The following is a 20,233-nucleotide window of genomic DNA, read 5'->3' as shown; positions in this document are numbered from 1 at the left end:
TCTTAAAGGCAAAATTTCTACCTTCTCTGCTCCTCCTATCTGCTGAAGTTATGTTGTTTATTCTTCTTCCTTTTCTATATATCTAAACCATAAAGTTGTCCTTAGTTGGCTTGATGTAAGTTTAAATTTAGCCTACAATATGAGCCACTTGAGTGAAACTCCATTATATTTTTCATTCATGACCTCAGTATGAATACTTTTAAAGAACAGGTGATTTGTGGTCTGATGAGGAACTCTTATGTATATACCCTGGAGAAATTACTCTTTCGGGGCAGCTTCACTGAGAAGCAGAATGCACTCTCACATACACAGTCTGTGTTCTAGTCCCTGCTTTATGGGCTCAGAGTCTGGTACTGCTGAGACAGTACTTCAGGCAGTCCCTGAGGAGGTAGAATCTCACACACTTTTTGAATCATGCCTCTTTTTTCAGCTAACACATGGAACACATGCTAGGGGAAGGGCCAGTGGCTGGGAGCCCTGCCTCATGGGCGCCCAGTGACAGGAGAGCTGACTGCCCTGTCGAGGGAGACGAGGGGCTTGTGTCCCTGGTGATGGCTCCCCTACAATGGCTGGAGCGAGCTCCCCTATTGGGGCTTGTGCCAGGAGGCCAGCCAGGGTTGGATTTGACCGCCCAGTTCCCTGATAGTGGCTCCCTGGTGGGGACTGGAGCCATCAACCTGGCAGGGGCTGGAGCCAGCCTCTGATGGGCCAACGAGGCCAGGACCAGATGCGGATATGGGTGCTGGTAGGGCTGGAGGTGGGGGTCAGGGCGAGGCTGAGGACCTCGCTTTGTTTGGCAAATTCCCTTGTTGGGGATGGATCAGGTTTTGAGGGTGCTGGACGAGGGAGGTGCAACCTGGAGTAGTCTTCTGTGATATGTTTGCATATTTTCCTAAGTAAGTAGTTTTTGAATGAGGTGTAACTTGGTGCTATGCAAAACAAATCTGACTGCTGCAAAGGGCACAGTAATCTGGAGAGGTCAAAGGGCACTTGTTTCAAGACCTCGGATTACTTTAGGACCATGTTTCTCAACCAGTGGCATGAGTACCCTTGGGGTACACAGGAGAACACAAGAGAAGTTTTTATTTTTTTTAAGGGATACTTTATTTAAAAAAGGTTGAGAAACACTGTAATAGGACACACAATGTTAATTTCACAAAAGTATGACCTAAACCAGGAATGGGCAAATACAGGCCCTTGTGCCAGATCCAGTTCCTCAGGGTTATGCCCTGACTGCTGCATTTATGTGCACCTCCACAGGTACAAGTGATTGCAGGTCCCATTGGCTGGGAACAGTGATCCGCACCAAATGGCAATTGCCCATACCTGTGAAGGCAGAGGTAAATATAGCAGCAGCCTGACAGGGGCTAACCCTGGCAAACTGCTGCTATTTTATTGCCCCACCTGCTCTAAACAGTCTCTTACCTTCATAGACACTTAATTCTATCTGAATGAGGTTTTAGAAAGTACAACTGGCACTTTTCCAAGAGAAAGATCCTTCAAATACCTATGAAACAGGCCAGGCATTTAACGGTGTTAAGGAAGCAACAGAAGTGCTCAATGTTTACTGAAAATGTAAGATGCCTCTCAGATAAATGCTGAATTACCTTAACTGAATGAACTCTCCTTATCCTGGCAAAAGTGTTCAACAGTGAAGTTTGTTACACTATAGTAAGGTGGAAGCATTATGCAAAATGACAAGAATTGTGAAAATACTGTGACCAAAGTCAAAAATGTTAATTATGATGTTAATAAGCTTATTGTTAAGTCACCTTCTAAGCAGTTTACTTTATATAGCATTAATTATAGCATTAAAAAGTATATTACGTACTTTATAGATCAGGGCCCTGTCCTGCTAAGTTGACAAACAAATCATACATGCACACAAATAAAGGAACAACAGATATTATATAAAACACTGCACAATTAATTTGCTTTTTTGGCAGACTCCTGAGGTTGTTCTTTGCTTCATCTCTAGTGCTCCTGCAGCTCCAAAGTAATGGTGTGTCTAAACATTAAATGGGCACAAACCATGCCCGGGGGCTGAACTCAGGCAAGGCGAAGTCTGAGGGGGCCAAGCTGGATGGGCCCGAGGGGATGTCAATGACAAGGGCTCCCTCACTCGAGCCCTCGTCATTGCTGGTGTCTGGGAGGTGGTTGAGTTTACAGGGTAGGCGCTGCCCCTGATTGCCCAGACGTGTCCTGAGCCCAGCAGTAGCCCTGCTGGAGCTCCTTGACCTTGGACCTCACCTGGTCCGGGGTCCGGTTGGGGTGACCCCAGATGGTGAGGCCTTTGGCCAGGTGCTCGAATGCTGTGGCGTACCAGCACCATCTGGTGCAGGACCTCCTCGTCTGCCCACAGGGCAAGGAGGTCCTGCAGCTGTGCATCAGTCCAGGAGGGGGCCCAGCACTTGGGGGGACTGGCTCCCCTCCTGGGAGAACTCCCCCGGGTCCCTGGATGGCCCCTGGGGTGGGCGGGAGTCCTGGCTGCTGGCCGTGGTGCCAGAGGTGGTGCAGCTCCCCCAACCCTGGGGCGTCGCGGCTGGCAGCAGGCTGAGCAGCAGTGTGGGCTCCCTGCTGTCTGCACACTCAGCTTCCTGCCTGTGGCCTTCTGGGAGCCTGCGTCCTGAAACGTGGCCAGACGTTGGAGCCGTAGAGCTCCGCTTGTGCTGGGAGCGGCGCAGCGGCCTTCCAGCTGATCACGGCTGTGGAGGACTCCCTCTTTTGGAAGAGAGGGCCGTGGAGCATCTACACTTGCTCTCATTCGAAATAATCTTTCAAAGGAGGGTGCTTTTCCCATCCTGGGAAGGGAGGACTGACTTCGAAAGAACGGGGGGGGGGAGTTCTTTTGAAGTTAACTTCGAAAGAGCGCCGCGTCAGTGTAGACGCTCCGCGGGTTCTTTCAAAAGAACTCGGTCTTTTGTGCTGAATTTTGAATGTACTTGCTAGTGTAGACACAACCACTTAAAGCCTGTCAACAGAGTCTCAACAGGACTGTGCACTTGACTCAACAGAATTATCCCTCAAAAACTTGAGGCATAACGTTCCCTTGACAGAGAGGGCTTCCGGTTGCAAGGCAGCCCTCTTTGCAGAGCTGTCATTCCGCTTTCTGGCACCGGAGGGTGGTGTAGTCTGGCAGTTCTCTGTCGACAGATCGCATCTACACACAACTTGCTCTGTCGACAGAGGTTCCGTCGAGATTTCCCTCTCGACAGTAACGTCTGTCGCCAGATGCTTCTAGTGTAGATGTAGCGTAAGAGAATCCATCCTCTTTAGAGCCAGGAAGTTGAAGCCTGTTACTTCTGCAGTGCCTGCAGAGCTGAGCAGCAGATGAACATTGGTTATAATTTTGGCTGGTATTCAGTTCGGAAGAAAGCACCCCCCCTGCAGCAGTGCAGAAGAAAAAGGGTGGCACTACCATAAACATGTCACGCTTACTTCTGTACTACTGCTTTCAGAGCTGGGGAGGCCAGAGAATTGTGGCCGCTGACTCTACACACAGCAGCAAAGAAGTGAGGGTGGCTGAACCATATCATACCATGTCATCCTACCTTCTGTGCGCTGCTGGTGGGAGCTCTGCCTTTAGAGCTGGATTCCTGGCCAGCAATAGCTGCTCTCCAGCTGTGCAGCTCTGAAGGAAAAGCTGCTGCTGGGGGTGTGTGCAGAAATAAAGGTAGCAATTTCACAACTGCCATACTATAACCTTGCAACCCCCCCACAACTTCTATCTGTGTCAGAACCCCAACAATTAAAATACTATGACAGTTCAAAATTAAATACCTGAAATGATGGAATTTACCATTTTTAAACCCAATGACCATGAAACTGACCAAAATGTTGGCCAGATTTGACTGACAAATGTGGCTCCTCCCATCACATACATTACCAGTTACCTCTAGTGGGTAATTTCAGTTACTCCTCTTAAGCAACAAGCTAGGGTTTCTGACCCACAACTGCTCCATGCTAGAGTAGAAATGACCAGAACCAGGCAAAAGTTAGCCTGCATCTGTCCAGTCTCATGATCTGATACACAGTAGTTGCATTTTGCCCGAGATGGGTCTGCCTTAATTTTTTAAACACGAGAACTTTAAACATATGTATTAAAATTACACCTTTTATCCTACCTGAGGCAAGTTCTCTGAATCTTCTCTTGGGGTGGTGCTGGCAGCTCCTCTAACGCAGCAGATTTCAGACTAGCAACCCATTCAGATGGATGGAACAGCAGAGCAGCGCACCCAGAGTTCTTTTATCAGGCTCCCTGAAGACTCAGACAAAACTATTGCCTCTGTTTATCCTGGTTATGCTTTCAGGGTTCCCCATCTAACCACAAGAAAGCACACACCCACTTAAAGAGAGTTTTTTTTTTAATAAGGAAAGAGGAGCCAGTATGTAATTGGCTTCCCCCCTCACCCCCCTGCAGGGGTTCCTGTGGCTGGGGCTGGTGGGATCCGCCCCCTGTCTCCTGATCAATCCCTGGGGCTGGAGCTGCCGGCGGGGCTCTGCACCCCAACTGCAGGGCTGGCAGGGTACCCTGGCAGGGGACCCCTAGGCTGGGGCTGTGGAGGTGGTGGTACTCTGCACTGGTACGTACCAGCACAAAAACAGCCTTGCACTTAAATGAAAGCGGGAATTCTGTCATTGCTTTGCTTCAGGAACCGGGCCCATAGACAAGTGGCTTTAGTGCCCATTCCTAGCCCTTTGCACGAGTGTATTGTGTGGAGCCTTCTACAGGTCTGGAGCCTCTGGTCTGTTCTGCCTGCATTTTTGGTGCTTCTGTGAACGCCAGTCAGGATAAATGCAACCTCTGCATTATCAATAATGTAGTATAGAATTGGCATGTCAATACCCGCTACTTTAAAGGCAAAAGGATGACAAAATGCTTCCCTAAGTGCAGGGCAAGGGAGCACACCCACAGTTACATGTACTCCTTTGTGGGGCTCAGAGCCATCTCCTCAGTGACTGGCATGGGAGAAGGCAGAGCTATGTCTCTGTGTTCTACCCACGCTTCTGCCCAAACCCTGCGTTGGACCGTTCACCTCCTGAGAGTAGAGGGCTCAGTCCATTACGTTCTTTGACTGCAAGGATTAGAATTCTGACTGGTCCTCACCTAAGCCGTGTCAGTTGCATGAGGTTTTTTAGTGTTGCTGTCTCCCCTTCCCACTGTGTACCTGTGTAAGTGCCAGGAAGAATATAACCCTAAAGTTCTACCATGGCCACGTTAGTTTTGACTGCTGAAAGTGGGACTAAAATTACAGATCAGCCTCTTAAATGATGAGACCCTCCACTACAGAGGAGCACAGACTTTCACAGATTTGTAACTGCCGTTACTTCTGCTCTAGCGAGTTCTGTCGACAAAACTCGCAGCGTCCACATTACAAATGCATCCTCTCGACAGCAAAGAGCCAGAATGCGGCACTTTTGTTGCCAGCGTTCTGCCGTTCACCCAGGAGGCAGACACCTTTCTTGAGAGAACCTGTCAACAGAAAGCTGATGTGAACACAGCATGGGGCCTTCTGTTGACGGAAAAGTCATCCATAAGGCTGGCCAGCTGATCCAGGGGGAACGCTATGTCCACAGCAATCACAGCTCTATGCTCCCTGCCTCTGACCGTTTTTAAAGCCACAGGGAGCCCTGGAAACCCCACAGCAGGATGCTGAGAGTGGGGAAGCAGCCCAGCAGCATGTTGCCTGCTCCGCACGCCACAGCCACTCCTTCCCGCTAATCCGAGCTATGACAAGCCAACCAGTGAGCTAGCCAGCATGTGACTCCCCCAGGGCCTTCCAGGGAGCTGCTGGAGGGATCCCAGGAGCCCTCCAGGTCACAGCATGCTACACCCAATCCTCTCCTGGGCCTGTGGGCTGAAGAGGAGACTCCACTGGACCCCTCTGCCAAGAGGTGCAATGCCCCTGCATATGGCTGGCTCACCGCCACCCTAGTGGCATGGGGCACCCGGCCACACAATGGAGCAGGTGGGGACCAAAGGTAAGAGCTCTGGCAGGAGTACGCCCAGGCCTGGGATGCGGGCCAGAGGTCGGGGCAGGACCCATCACCTGTCCCTATTGTAGGGAGCTGGATCACCTCTTGAGATGTGATGACACCTCTCCTCTGCCCATCCTTGTGGACACCACTGAGGAGCTCCCCACCTCCCCACAGATATAGCCATGGTAGGAGGAGGAGCACCCTGGGCTGGGCTCAGCTGGAGTTGGAGGTGGACACAGGGTCCAAGGCCAATGAGAGCATCCTGGTGATCACCCTGAACTCAGGCCTCTCCAGCCAGGCCACATCCAAGGCATCCCTGGATTTGTCTGAGGGACCCTCTGGTGAGCACTCCGTGTGTCACACGCCACAGGGCGTGGGAGGTGGGCACAGATGGCGCTGCAGTCCCCGTACATGGAACCACGTGGGAGGCAGCATGTCCCATCCGGACCTACCAGACTGTCCCTGGGCATGGGGCAGTCCCCTTCCAGCCTCACGGGAGGTGGGATGGGTCCTTGGTCCTGGAGGAAGAGGGGCCTTCCAGCCCTTGCCATGGCTGGAAGCAGGCAAACCAGACGAGCGCCAGCCTGACCCCAGACACATCAAGGAGTTCAGCTTCCAACATGCAGGCATGCCTTGCAAGCTGCACGTTTGGAGGGGGGGCACTGGGGAGACCCAGGCTGTGCCCAGATCTCCTGACACACGTGGGGACCCCTGTGTGGTTGGACAGCTCCCTTGGCTGTTTGTCCATTCCCTGGGGTGTGGGCCACAGCATTCAGCCCTGTCTCTGAGGCACTGCAGACTCCCTGTGTGGCAAGACCTGCCATACAGGCCACACATGTCTGTTCTCCTGGGATAGCCCAGTCCTTTGGCCTGGGGGGGGGGGTGGAGGCTGCTGCTCTTGGTAGGGGGCAGGGCCTTAGGGACTGGGTTGCATGAATGACTCACCATTCCTCCTTCTTGTTGCTGCACCACCCGAGGGCTGGGCCAGCCCCACCCCAGCACTAGAGTGGGCAGCCCAGACCCAGCCCCAGGGCAAGCCAGCACCCCATCACCATGAGGGTGGGTCTGCAGCTGGAGAGGTCGTCACTGGCCACATGAGGACCTCCAGAGGGCCCACACTGCCACTTTCTGGAGGCTAGTTGACCTCCTGGAATGGTGGCTGCAGGATGACCAGGAGCGGTGGGCATGGGAACGGGAGTCCGTTTTGACACCACCACTAGTGTCTAGCAGGACCTGTTGGCCCAGCCACCCATGGCTGCCACTCCTGTTCCCCCTGCTGCCCCCACGTCTCCAACCATCTCTCCCCTGCTTCTACCCCTGCTGGCCACCCTGCAGGGCATGGTGGACTTGGTGTGGTGGGTAATGGCCATAGCTGCCCTCCAGCCCTCCCTGCTGAGCCTGAGCCCATTGCAGGCCCCCTGCCTCTGTATCTTCCTGAGCTTCTGGCCCCAACCTTGCCCTGACAGGGACTCTGAACCTGTGGTGGTGGTGGGGCATCCTGGGGCGGATGCTAGTTGGTGTCCCATTCCCCCACTCCATCCTTGGACTAATGCCTCTCCTCCCCCTTTCCCATATCCTCCCTATATAGTTGCTTGGTATTGCTGTACATAAATAGTTTTTTTTATTACAGTGTTGATTTTTAAAACTTTTATCTATGTTCAAGTAAAAAATTGTATTCCCCACCCCATGTCCCTTGTTATTGGAGAGAAGTCAGGGAGAAGGTGATGGGGTAGGGCTGTGGGCCTGAGGCCCCTGCCAGGGGTGCCCTGGGGAGGTTCACTGGGGGGGCCATGGGAGAAGCTGTCCCTCAGGGGCTCCCACATCCACAGCCCGTCCCGAGGGCTTGGTGGACTGGAACTGCTCCTGGCTGCTAGTAGCCACAGATGGCATCCAACCCTGACCCCAGGAGGAAGGTCTCCCACTTCCCTTCACAATGTTGTCCAGGGTCCAGCATGCCACCACTACCTGGGGGACGTTGTCCTCCCCCCATGGTGAGTGGGTGAGGAGGCACCTAAAGCATGCCTTGAGTTGGCTGAAGGCACACACAGCCTGCAGCCATGCCCGGTTGATTTGGACATTAAACAGTTCCTGGTTGGAGTCTAGCTGTCCAGTGTAGGGATTCATGAGGGGTAGGTGGCATCCCTCACGATGCAGAGTGGCATGTTCATGTCTCCTATGGCCAGCTCCTGGCAGAGGACAAAAGTGCCCATCTCCATCTTTCGATCTGCTTTGCAGTCTGGTCACACAACCTGTTGACAGAAGTCTGATCAGACGATATCTTCCGATGGTAGTTTCTGTTGACAGATCACTCTAGTGTAGACATAGCCTGATGTTCAATGCTAATCACTGTTACCTTGCTGATTAGTGATAAATATTCATGTCTTAACCAATTTTAAAATTGCACCTTTAGATTTTCTTTGCTAATTCTACAGGGAGATTGAAGAAAAATTCTTCAAGAAAATTCAGCCTAAAAGAAACTCATATATTCAAAGCTATTAAAGATACTCTTCCTTGTGTTCTACACTAATCAAATTGCTAATTTTAATAGTAACTGCCACATATGAAATGCGGGAAAGTTCTATCAAGTAAATAGGAGTATAAAATATGAAATTATGTCATAATGACACAAAGCCTAGTATCTGCAATATATTAAAAATGCTGGAGGGTCACCATCTGGACAACGTCATGTAATAACACATATGCGTTGTTGGTAAATGGCACTCTAGCATCTGGATCATATTATTCCAAATTTTCCTCATCCACATATCAGAGCAAGAGGAATTTCCTGACAAGTCAGACAGCAGCCAAAAAGGAAAATGTTTTTCTCATTATTGTGCTTTAAATGATCTCAAAAAGACCTGGAAGTGAAGTCAGCATTGGTGTCATAGATAGCATTCCAATTTTCTAATTATGCAGATGGAACAACAACTCACACAAACGCACAATGATTTTTTTTTTTTTTAAGATTACATTTGTCCTCTGCCTTGGTCTCAATTTATCATTTTTTCTGTTATAAACAAGAACTTATATCACAAACAAATCCAATCCAAAAAAGGTCTAGTGTACTATTTTTTCTGTCTTAAAGCAAGTGGTTTAAAAGTGCATATATATATAATAACTGTGTAATAATTATATTTACTGTGACAAAATGACCTCATCGTAACTTGTTAATTTGACAACAGAAGCCAACAGGCTTTCTAAATGTCTAGTTCCTTTAGATGTAGACATATTCAAATACTTAAAACATGTGCATGAAAGTAGTAATAAATCAGTTACATTTAAAGTTAATTTAAATGGCATTTAAATTTTAATGCAATATGCTTGTATTCTATTGTAGGCCAGAAACTGGCAAAGATTTCTACATTAACCAAACCAAAATGATGATATTTTTCAAGTTGAGACTCATTCCTTATTCACAGAAATCAGTTTTTTATTAAACATGCTACTTCATTTGTCAATTGTATTTGAAAGTACTCATTAGATGGCAATCCTACAGCAGAAGATTTATGACTAGTAGAACAAATAACTTATATAGGCAGATATGATCAGCAGCATCTCAACAATTTGAAGATAAATATTCCTTTTTTGTGCTACATATTTTAAAACTTTGTATTATGCCAGAAGAAGACTATTTTCTCTACCCGGATCACAAATATTAAATATTAATCAGTGGATAGCTTCCAAAAATAAGCAAACATGATGATAAGAAGCAGCTAAGGGTCAGACTTTCCCTCAGGAAAAGGCATAGGATCAAAACATTGACAAAGCTTCCTTCTTAATATAGTCTTTTCTTCAGTTGAAGATACTAGACCTGTCTCTCCATTCTGTTACATCAGATTTAAATTGACTTCAGGTCAATGTAAAACTAGTGTAATGGAATGGAGAAACTGGTTTGCTACTTGCAGGTTGAACTGAGCACTTTCTCAAAATGAAGCTGTTAAGATCTGAAGGGGGTTGAAAAAGAAAAAAACCAAAACCAGTGGGATCAAGAATCATCACTCAACTTTAAAAATCTTGGAATCTGCATTCCATGAATTCTTATGGTTTCCTTCCATCTGCACCCTGTCATCTGGGAGCTAATTCTTACTGGCTAAGTAGCAACTCCAAGAAGTGCTGCAGTCACCAGAGAGGCCTACGAAGATTTATTCCAACATCAGCAAAACCACAATTCTTTTTTCCCGGCTAACACCCAACCTATTTTACATCTGATCATCTGGTGGCTGGCAAATTCTTCCCTCAAGCTAGAATTATCCACAGCTGAATTTTGGCTGATTTGTTACAACAAAAGCTCTCACTTTTAACACAGGAGCCTTTCCCAGCATGCTCCTCTTTCAGTTGGTAGCCTCCAAGATTCTGAATAAATCTACATAGCCCTTTTTAGAAGTGGCAGACTGATACTACCTTCCTTGCATTCAGTATGAATGTGAGTATTTTTAGACACGTCATTGCCATTTCCTTCTAGGTTTGATTTTTATTCTTCCTTTAGTATCTTTCTCTCCCGCCCCACCCAGTTTGGTTGTAAGCCCCTGCTCACCCTGCACATACACAATCTTTGTCTGACTCCCCCCTGCTACGATCATGCAAAGATCTCATTAATGAGTCAGTCAAGCAGGAACCCTGGTGAGGACACACATAACCAGCTCAAAATAAAGAAGATAGAACCCATCTGCAGTAACCGTGGAGGGAATAAACAGAGAGCCACTGATGCCAAAAGATTATGCCAAACCCTTCTGCAGCCAGTGATGGTAATCTGGTTCCCTAATCTCTCCGGGAAAGGGAACACAGAAGAAGGCAGTTTCTCCTTCACCCTACTCCCCTTGATTACAACCATCTGCATGTGCTTTCAGTCAGCAGACTAAAATTCCAACTTCAGTTCAGCTATCCAGTTATTCTACTGGGGAGGGTTGGGTGGCCCCTTCCCATCTCCCTTCCTCCCTACGAGGTTAGTATTTTGTCTCAAGCCTCAGAAACAAGAATGTTCAATTCTCTTACATCTGCGCTTAGAATCTGACAAGCGCAAAAGATGAGTAAACAACTCAGATACAAGCCGGATGATAAAAAGCTGGATAGCCAGCAAGCGAAATACAAGAGCAACAAAAGCAGAGGGTGGGTTTCTCTTTTTTGGTTTGGTGGTTGTTTGCGTTTTAAACAAAGTCTTTGTTATATTTCTCTGATTTGGTGAGATTGCAGTGACATTAGTGTGTGCACACCATAAAACTGTAATAACTCCCACCTGAAAGTATTTATAGGTAGTGATGCAAAGGCCTAAACCTGCCTGTATTTAGTTTTGCTTTACCTCCAAGCGTGCAGTCCCCTGTACGTGTTAATCTGGTTCATTAAATAATTTATTCAAGTTCATTCACAGCCTCTGCTTCTAAAGGAAAGTTTTCTGATCTGCTAAACCAGTGTGGTATTGATTGGGTTCAGATGCTACATTCGTATTCTTTGGTGTAAGTATCTAGCTAGTCAGTAAGCTCTTTGGTTCTGAATATTGTGCTTTATGAAGTGGCTCAGATTTTGTTACTCATTACACTGGTATAAACTTTGAGTGACTGTGTTGATTTCAATATTCTTGCAAAGTTGCAGTGAAAGAGGAAGTGAATTCTTTAAGGTGACAAGATTAAAAGGATTTACTAGTGGTGTGACTGAAGTCTCCTGTTTCTTCCTCTAGTTGTCTGATACAGAGGCATTTGAAAATGTTGTGATCAAGTTAGCTCACAGATTCTCAGAGCCTTAAAAGGGTGTTTACGAGGCCAGTGATGAAGCCAATTTAAAAGTTAGGCAATACGTGCCTGAACTTGCCATATGGGTGTAGAGCTATTCTTTTTCACAACCTACAACTATGATGTATTAATGAAAAATCCTCTGAAGTTATCTGATGTCACCTCAATGTTACTTGTACTGAGTCTCAATGGATAATGTAGAACATTACAGGCGTCTAAAAATAGAGGCGCATTGGTTTGAAACTAAATTATTCTGTCAGCTAAGCAGTGCGTAAAGCAGCACTGCCACAAACAAGTCCAAAATTAGCTTCAACTTCTGGTGTGACTGTTTTTTGTGGCAGTTCTGCTGCTTTTCACTGCATTTCTGTTATTGCTGGGTTTCTTCCGTTACAAGACTATGCTTCTTCACTTAATTTTTTTGCTAAAACAGAGAGTAATGTTGTAGTGTATTTTAAAAAACACTCTTACTTAAAGAAGGTCTTCTATGAAGTGAATATAAGCTATATCACATGAATGAGTATTAGGCCCAATGGCATGAACACTTACCAACCAAATATAATTTTAAATGTGCTTAACTGTTGGTTGAGGCTAAAGCTTCGACGAGCAGACCCAAGTAAGCAACATAAGATGTGGAATGGGGCTAATATACTACTAGCCTTTTTGGACACTGAGGCTATATCTACACAGCAGCCTCATTTTGAAATAAGCTGTAATGGAATAACTATTCTGAAATCAAGGCACTCTTTCGTAAGAGAGTGTCCACACAGGAACGGGCACCCTTCTGAAAGAACAAGCCAGGAAATGCCACAGACGGGGTTGCATGGCGGACAAGCCACTCCAGGCCCTGCAACCAGCTGCTCCCTCAAAGGATCCCTCCCAAACACCCCCACCTTGCACACACCGAGGGCGGCTCTGCAAGACCCTGTGCCTGGAGCAAAGCCAGGATCCCGCAGACCCCCATGGATTCCCTGCTGCTCCCCAACAGGGATGCCACTGGCAACCGGGTCAGACTGCTGGCCATGATCATCCTCACCACCCTTTACCTCCTCCGGTGGCCAACCCTTCCCACCCTGGTCCTGCAGGCCCTTGCCATGGGGCACCATCCGCGCCCCATCCCCATGCCATTTGGCGCTTGTGGTGCGACCCCACCAAAGCCAAGTAGTGGGACCAGGTGTGCTTGAGTGGGACAATCCAGAATCTCCAGATGAGGAAGGAGACATTCCTGGAGCTATGCCACTGGCTGGCCCCCTGCCCTTCAGCAGCAGGACACATGGATGCAGCTTGCGCTCCCTCTTGAGAAAAGGGTTGTGATTGCTACATGGAAGCTGGCCACCAGTCTGGAGTGGGCAAGGACACTGTTGGGGCCATCATCCTGGAGGTGAGTGATGGGTCACACACCCATCATGGCAGGGGGGAAGGGGGCTTGTGGACAAAGGGGAGCAGCAAGGACTGGGGGCAGGGGCCCTGGAGGGGGCTAGGAGGGGAAAGGAGAGGAGGCAAGGGACTGGGGGCTCCAGGGCACTCTGCCATGCACTCACAGGTGTGAATGCCCCCCATCCTATGCAGATTGTTCAGGTGATCAACACCATCCTCCTGTGGAGGGTCATCCAAGTCAGGGACCTCGACGACACCATTAAGGGATTTGCCGGCCTGGGCTTCCCCAACTGCTTCAGGGCCCTGGATGGGACCCATGCCCCCATCTGGGCCCTGGACCACAGCACAGGGCAACACATCAGTAGAAAGGGGGTACCACTCCCTGGTACTTCAGGCCCTTGTGGACACCAAGGGGCAGTTCATGGATGTCTGCTTGAGCTGGTCCAGGCGAATCCTTGACACCCAGGTTTTCTGGAGTTTCTGGCTCAGCTGCAGTCTGCAGGAAGGGACCTGTATCCCGCCACAGGAGCTCCCCCTCGGGGACACCACCATGCCCACCCCCACATTGTGGCTGATGCTGCATACGCATAGCACCCATGGCTCAAGCAGCCCTACATGGAACAAATTGACCCCACCCAGGAGTAGTTCAGTGAACGGCCACTTGATTGGGCTCTTTCAGAACCTCCACATGCGGCTGGAGGTCAGCCCCTGGAACGTGCCCTGGTGATGGGGGCATGTTGCGCTCTCAGCAATATTATGGAGAGCAAGCGTGAACAATTTGTGCAGGGATGGGCCACTGAGGCTGTGGCTGGATATGAGCAGGCGGCCCGTGCCCCATGCCGTCAGGTGCACTGAGACAAGGTGGGGGTCAGGGAGGTCCTCAGGGCAGCCTTGACCTGGGGGCCCCAATGACCCTCCCCAAGGCGCCCGCCACCATGACCCCCTCACACTTGTCCCACCACTGCCCCCCCACATGACCCCCCAAACCCACCCCCCACCCACCTATCGTATGGGACACAGGAGTAGTTGTAAATAAACTTGTTAACACTCACAACAAAATGTCTGTGAACAACTACATGAATTGGGGGGCTATATACAGTGGTGAATGGGGGGAACGATGTGCAGTGCTGTGGGAGGGGGTAGGGGCACCTGAAACTGGAGGTGGGAGGGGTGGGGGCCGTGACCCATGATGGCTGCAGGATCCCTTACCTCCCTAGGTCTGGGGACCCCAGTGGGGCCGGGAACATGGGGAAGTAGGGGAGTGGCAGGGGTGCTGCAGCCATGGGCTCCGCGGGAGGAGTGGGGAGAGCATGGTTCAGTATGGTCCCCCCTGGATGGCCGTGAGCAGCTGGGCCAGTTCTAGCAGGGCAGCTTGGGGGAGTTTGGGAGGGATCAGGGCAGCGAGGTTAGGGGTGGGAGAGCAGGTGGTGGCGAGGGCAGCAGGTGGTGGGGACGGGCACTGGACAACAGCCAGTGATCTGGTCCCACATGGCCACGATCTGCAAGGCTTCCTCCCGTTCTGCCTCTTCCGTGTGACAACAGCGGTGCAGCCTTTGGCCACAGGCCCTTCCTGGGCAGCAGGGATTGTGGTGCCTTGGCCCCCTTGGCACTTGGTGGAGGGGGGCTCCCCTAGCCCTGGGCAGGGCTCTCCTGGCCCTCGGACACAGGAGCTCTGGAGATAGAAGAGGAGAGTGGGCAACTCATCAGTCCTGTGACCTGGCCCTGGGGGGGCTGTACCCTCCACCCCCTGTGGCCAGCGTCCCCCCCCCCGTGTCCCAGGAGTCCTGGGGAATTCTGGGCACCTGGGGGTCCCCCCATGGGTGCTGCACATGTGTGCAGTCCATTCCCCTTCCAGGGCTTGGAGGTTGTGGAGCTGTCCACGGAAGGGGGTGCTGAGTGCCACACTTGGGCCACTCTGTGGTGTGGAGGCCCTAGCCTGCTGGGATGTGTTGGGATGGGGCAGGCAGCCATGTGGCTGGCCCATTGCTGGCTGCGCCGGGGTGGCTCCCTGTGGCCCAGGGTGTTCGAATCACTGGTTACCTACCTGAGGGTCCCTTGAGAACTTCAGGGGGGCCCAGGTGGAGGGGGCCTGGCTTGAGGAGCCACAGGGGATGGCGATCACCAGGCCCCCACTCCTTATCCAAGGATCTCTCTGGCTCCTGCTCATGTGTCCTGGCTGTGGCTCCCTATCGGTCATTGGGCACCAGCTTGGGCTGTGCCTCAGGTGCCACAGTTTCCAACACTGTGGCCTCCTGCTCAGCCACATCCTTGGCCCCAGTAGCCAATCGAGTGCCTTGTAGTTGGAGGGCAGCCAGTGGGCGCTGCCCCGAGCGGTTGGCCGTGTCCTGGGCCTGTGTGTATGCCGGCCTTCACATTTGACCTTACTTGGTCTGTGTGGGGCTGGTGGCCTGGGTGGTGAATCCCACCTACAGCTGGATGAAAACCAGCCACCAGCCACCAGGGTGGAGGAGCACCTCCTTGTCCCCCCACAGTCCCAGGAGGTCTTTTATCTCCCTCTCGCTCCAGGAGGGGGGTCCTCTTCTTCACCCCCTGGCTGGCCTCCTATGATCCATCTGGTAAGTTGGTGAGGGACTCTTGGGGCTGGTAGGGGGCCCCTGTGTTCTGGCCATGGGGTCAGTGGGGCACCTTACTGTGCTTTGGTGTCACCTGATGAGCATGCTGCTGGAGGCTCACGGGGTTCCTGGAGCCAGCACACTTTTTCTTTCAAAAGAACGCAAACTATTTCAAAAGAACATGCTAGTGTAGACGCATCCACAGGAAATAACACTTATTTTGAAATAGCTATTTTGAAATAAATGCTATCCCATGTCTTAACAGCACCTATTTCAAAATAGTCTGTATTTCTCCTGCAATGAGATTTCCTACTTTTAAAACAACACATCTGCTATTTCAAATGTATTTTGAAATATCATGTGTGTAGTATAGACGACAGCAAAGCTCTTTTGAATTAAGAGCTGGTATCTCAAAATAACTTGGCTGTGTGGTTGTAGCCCAAGAGAGTGATCCAGGACCACGGAATAGCTGTAGTGTATTTCAGGGGATAGTAGTGACAGGACAGTGCAGTCTGTGTGTTCCTTAGAACTATCCGAGATTTGCACATGCCAGGAGGGGCCATTATAAAAGCTCAATGTGCAGTATATATTTAGTACTCAACTGTGTGTTTGTACTGGTGGGACAGCAGTTTTTGCACCTCTGAGAAACTGATTTCAATAGATAACATTGGTATGAATGTGCTCAGTGTTTTGGAGCATTTATTGACGGGAAGCCAAATTCATCACTGACTTACACACTTTGCAGTCCCATTGAAGGCTGTTCATTTTGACAGCCCCTTCCATTACTGAAAGTTTATTACAGGTCTTTATGGTGTAACAGGCACTTTCAGTGACCAATTCACCACTTCATGTATCCAAAGTTTGCCATTGTAATTCCACTGAACTCAACAGAATTAATTCAGCATGAGACTGAAATAGGGCAGTGCTGAACTGGCCCCTTTTTATATTTTTTTCTATCAAAACACAATAACAGTATATCATATTAAACTGTGATTCTCTCCTTCCTCAACCAATACAAGAAGAGAAGGGAAATCAGGGGATTTTCAATGTACTAAATTTAAAATTTCCTTGAAATGAGTAAGTTGTTGGACAGAGGTGACGTAAGATTTCGGAAGTGGTTACTGATGCCAGGGTGCCAAAACTCAAGACATCAGTAGAGAAAGTGATGAGAACTTTCGCCTGGATTGTTCATTTCCACGGACAAATACACAATGGAAAAGAGCGGCAGGTTGAACCTCTCAAGTCCAGCATCCTCAGGACCTGACCAGTGCCAAATGAGAGAATTTGCCAGACCACAAGAGGTCAATATTGTCTAGTGCATTACCAATATGTCCACACTAACTGGGCTCTTAGGAGACATTTACAGGTAAATTACAGCTAATAACAGCACAGAACACTGAGAGCCAGGATGATGTCTGTAAACAAACTTTATGGGACCACAGAAACTTGGCCACACCCATTAAAGCCGCCTCCACACAGCCCCTCCCTTTCAGAAGGGGCATGCAAATGCGGCTGATTGGAAATGCAAATGAGGTGTGGATTTCAAATATCTTTCACCTCATTTGCATATTCCCGCATGATCTAGCTTTCAGAAGAGCAATTTCTGGAAGCCAAAGCAGCCATGTGGACGGGGTTCCTTCAAAAGGAACCCTCCCATCTTTCAAAAGCATCCTTCTTCTTGAAAAAAATTAGGAAGACGGGTGCTTTTGAAGGGGGCATGAGGGGTCCTGTTGTCAGTGTGCTGCCTTGGGCTCTACAGTTTACCTGTGCAATGGCTGAGGGAGAAGAAATAGGATAATCAGTGTGTCACTTATGCACATCAGAGAGGGAAGAGGAATGGTACATGGGGGTCATAATGGGATAAAACTAAGAAATAGAAAACTTAGCATGAGTACCAGGAAAATCTTCATGACACTGATATCCATTAAACTCTTCCGAGGCAAATGGCAGAAGCCCCTGTGCTTGGGTAGTTTAGACCTACAGATTTACTAAAACTAGAGAAAAACACCCCGTACTGACATGGCCATAGATGAGCAGGTCCTTCTCTCTCATTTCTGTTGACTTCATATTTAACACAGAGCGGTTACGACTGAAGCTACAGAGGCAAATTTTCTTTCAATGTGTTTGCAAGACAGTAGAATTCCAGTCATCTGGTCTGAGCTCACCCTGGCATTTTGATTCCAGGTCTTAAACTCTCTGCCTCTGTTTCCCCATCTGCACATTGAGGATGAGCACAGGAATTTATCTTCCTTACAAGATCGCTGTGAGGGTTAACTAGCTAATGGCTGTAAAAATTGGTGAAGCTAGAAAGTGCCATATAACAAATGCTACGAGGTGAAGCACAGAGCCTAGGAGAAAAAAAAAGAACCTATTTTCTGTTTTGGATCTAAAACCAGTCACACTCAGGATGAAAGCCCAAGATGGTGGAAATCTTGACAAACAAAAATTGATCCACCCATAAATTTGGGATCAACATCTCATGAGATGCTGAAATTGTCAAGACTGAACTTGAACTATTCCAAGCTTTAATCTGTAGCTTGGACCACATCATTAGCCTCATTTGGACCTAGATTTTACACTGAGCAGTACAGAAATCTACTCTGCACTGCTGGTTCTTCTCTGTCGTGTGTCAGACCCAAGTCCTGGATCCAATAAACCCTGGAACACTGAGAAAGTTTGGATCCAACTCTTAAAGCTGTGGCTGTTTCTCCAGAAAAGATTTGTTCACTGCCTCTTTCCTAGTTTAAAACAGAAGTTATGGTTGGGAGGGAAAGGATCAGGATGCACCACTTCTCTCCTACCATTTGTCACACTTCCTTTTTTCTTCAAAAAGCAATGACTACTTGGCTCTTACCAAGATCACAGATGAGTCCTGCATAGGTGCCCATCTCAGACACTTTCTCCTTCTCACAAATACAGCTTTATCAAAAAAGCGAAGCTTAATATACAGAATGCCCTGAAGTGCATCTTTGAAATATATCCCTTAGTTACATTGTTCTCCGCACAGTTAAGTCTTTCTAGTCATAAATGAAAGAAGAAGAAACGCACATTCCTAGAAACTAACGTCAGTGATTTTTCTGGTAATCACCCATATGAACACATCCTTCTCAACTTCCATATAGAATTCAATATATCACTTTAACAATGATGTTGTGAGAGCTTTGTTAGGGAGATGAGATGAGCTTGTCAAATAGCACTGCAGTGTTTTGTTGCATGACTCACAGTCAGACCACACGTTGAATTGCAGATGGGGAGAATGTTTATGTACGTTTTTCTGCCACACGTGAAATGTGTATGTTCTGATATAATAAAATAACCACTTTTGCTAGTTTATTGACATTGTGTTCAGTATAAAAAGGGGCCTGTGAATCTGATGTACTTTGCATCTTCCACCCAGAAGTAAAGTGCACTGCTCCTAGAGTGCCCCCTGCTGGATAATTTAGATGATCTACTGACAGAGGAAATTGCTTACTCTGTTTCACGTGGAGCATGCCTGCAATGACGGCCTCTAAAATGGTTGGAGTGGGGGCAAACAGCTAATATAGGAGAGTAGGTTAAACTCTTCTGTGATAGAGGGGAAATGGTGAAATGGTAACATGATCTCATTCTCAGTATCTTAGCTCTTCTGGGTGTTTTTGGCAAATTAAAATAAATAACTAATTAAGAAACAAGTGTCAGAGAGGTAGCCGTGATAGTTTGTATCTTCAAAAACAACAAGAAGTCCTGTGGCACATTATAGACTAACATACTTTGGAGCATAAGCTTTCATGGGCAAAGACCTGCTTTGTCAGATGCATGAGTCTGACAAAGCAGGTCTTTGCCCACAAAAGCTTATGCTCCGAAATATCTGTTAGTCTAATTAACAGATATTTGTCTATATTTTATTTGACTTATGAAAGGACATAAGAAGCACTAAATTTATTATATATATAATCTTTAACCTAAATAGGCTACTATACTGCTATAATATACTTTAAATAATAATAGTGGTGCTAATTATTTTATTTTACTGCTGAGCTGATGTAACTTTTTCGCTGTGGATAAATGGTAGCGAAAATGTAAGTGAAGACAACAGAGTGTCTGTCAGGTGAAGACAGCTCCTTAATGAAGTTTAAACCATCACCATCCATTTTAAATTGTACAGCAGTAGAACACAGACTACAGAAAAAAAAACTTCTTTGTATACAGACGGATGGACTAGATTACCAGAGGTTTTTTCCAATCTGTGATTTTACATGACTATGAAACACACCCATAGGTAAAGCACATACTTGTTTTTTAACCTTGTGGCAAAATACACAGGCTGTACATACAGGTGTAGACAAGTAGATACTACGGTGTACAATTCCTATTTCCTGGATTCATCTTCGGTGTGGTTACATAGAATCATAGAACAATAGAGCTGGAAGAGACCTAAAAAAGCCATCGAGTCCAGCCCCCTGTCCTAGGCCAGACCAAACCCATCAGATCAGCCCAGCCAGGGCTTTGTCAAGGCAAGACTTAAACACCTCTAGGGATGAAGTCTCCACTACTTCCCTGGGTAGACCATTCCAATGCTTCACCACCCTCCTAGTGAAAAAGTTT

Source organism: Carettochelys insculpta, chromosome 4, assembly GCF_033958435.1.
Source record: "Carettochelys insculpta isolate YL-2023 chromosome 4, ASM3395843v1, whole genome shotgun sequence".
NCBI classification, from domain to species: Eukaryota; Metazoa; Chordata; order Testudines; family Carettochelyidae; genus Carettochelys; species Carettochelys insculpta.
The sequence above is the reverse complement of the archived record's forward strand: the minus strand, read 5'-3'. Positions refer to the sequence as shown.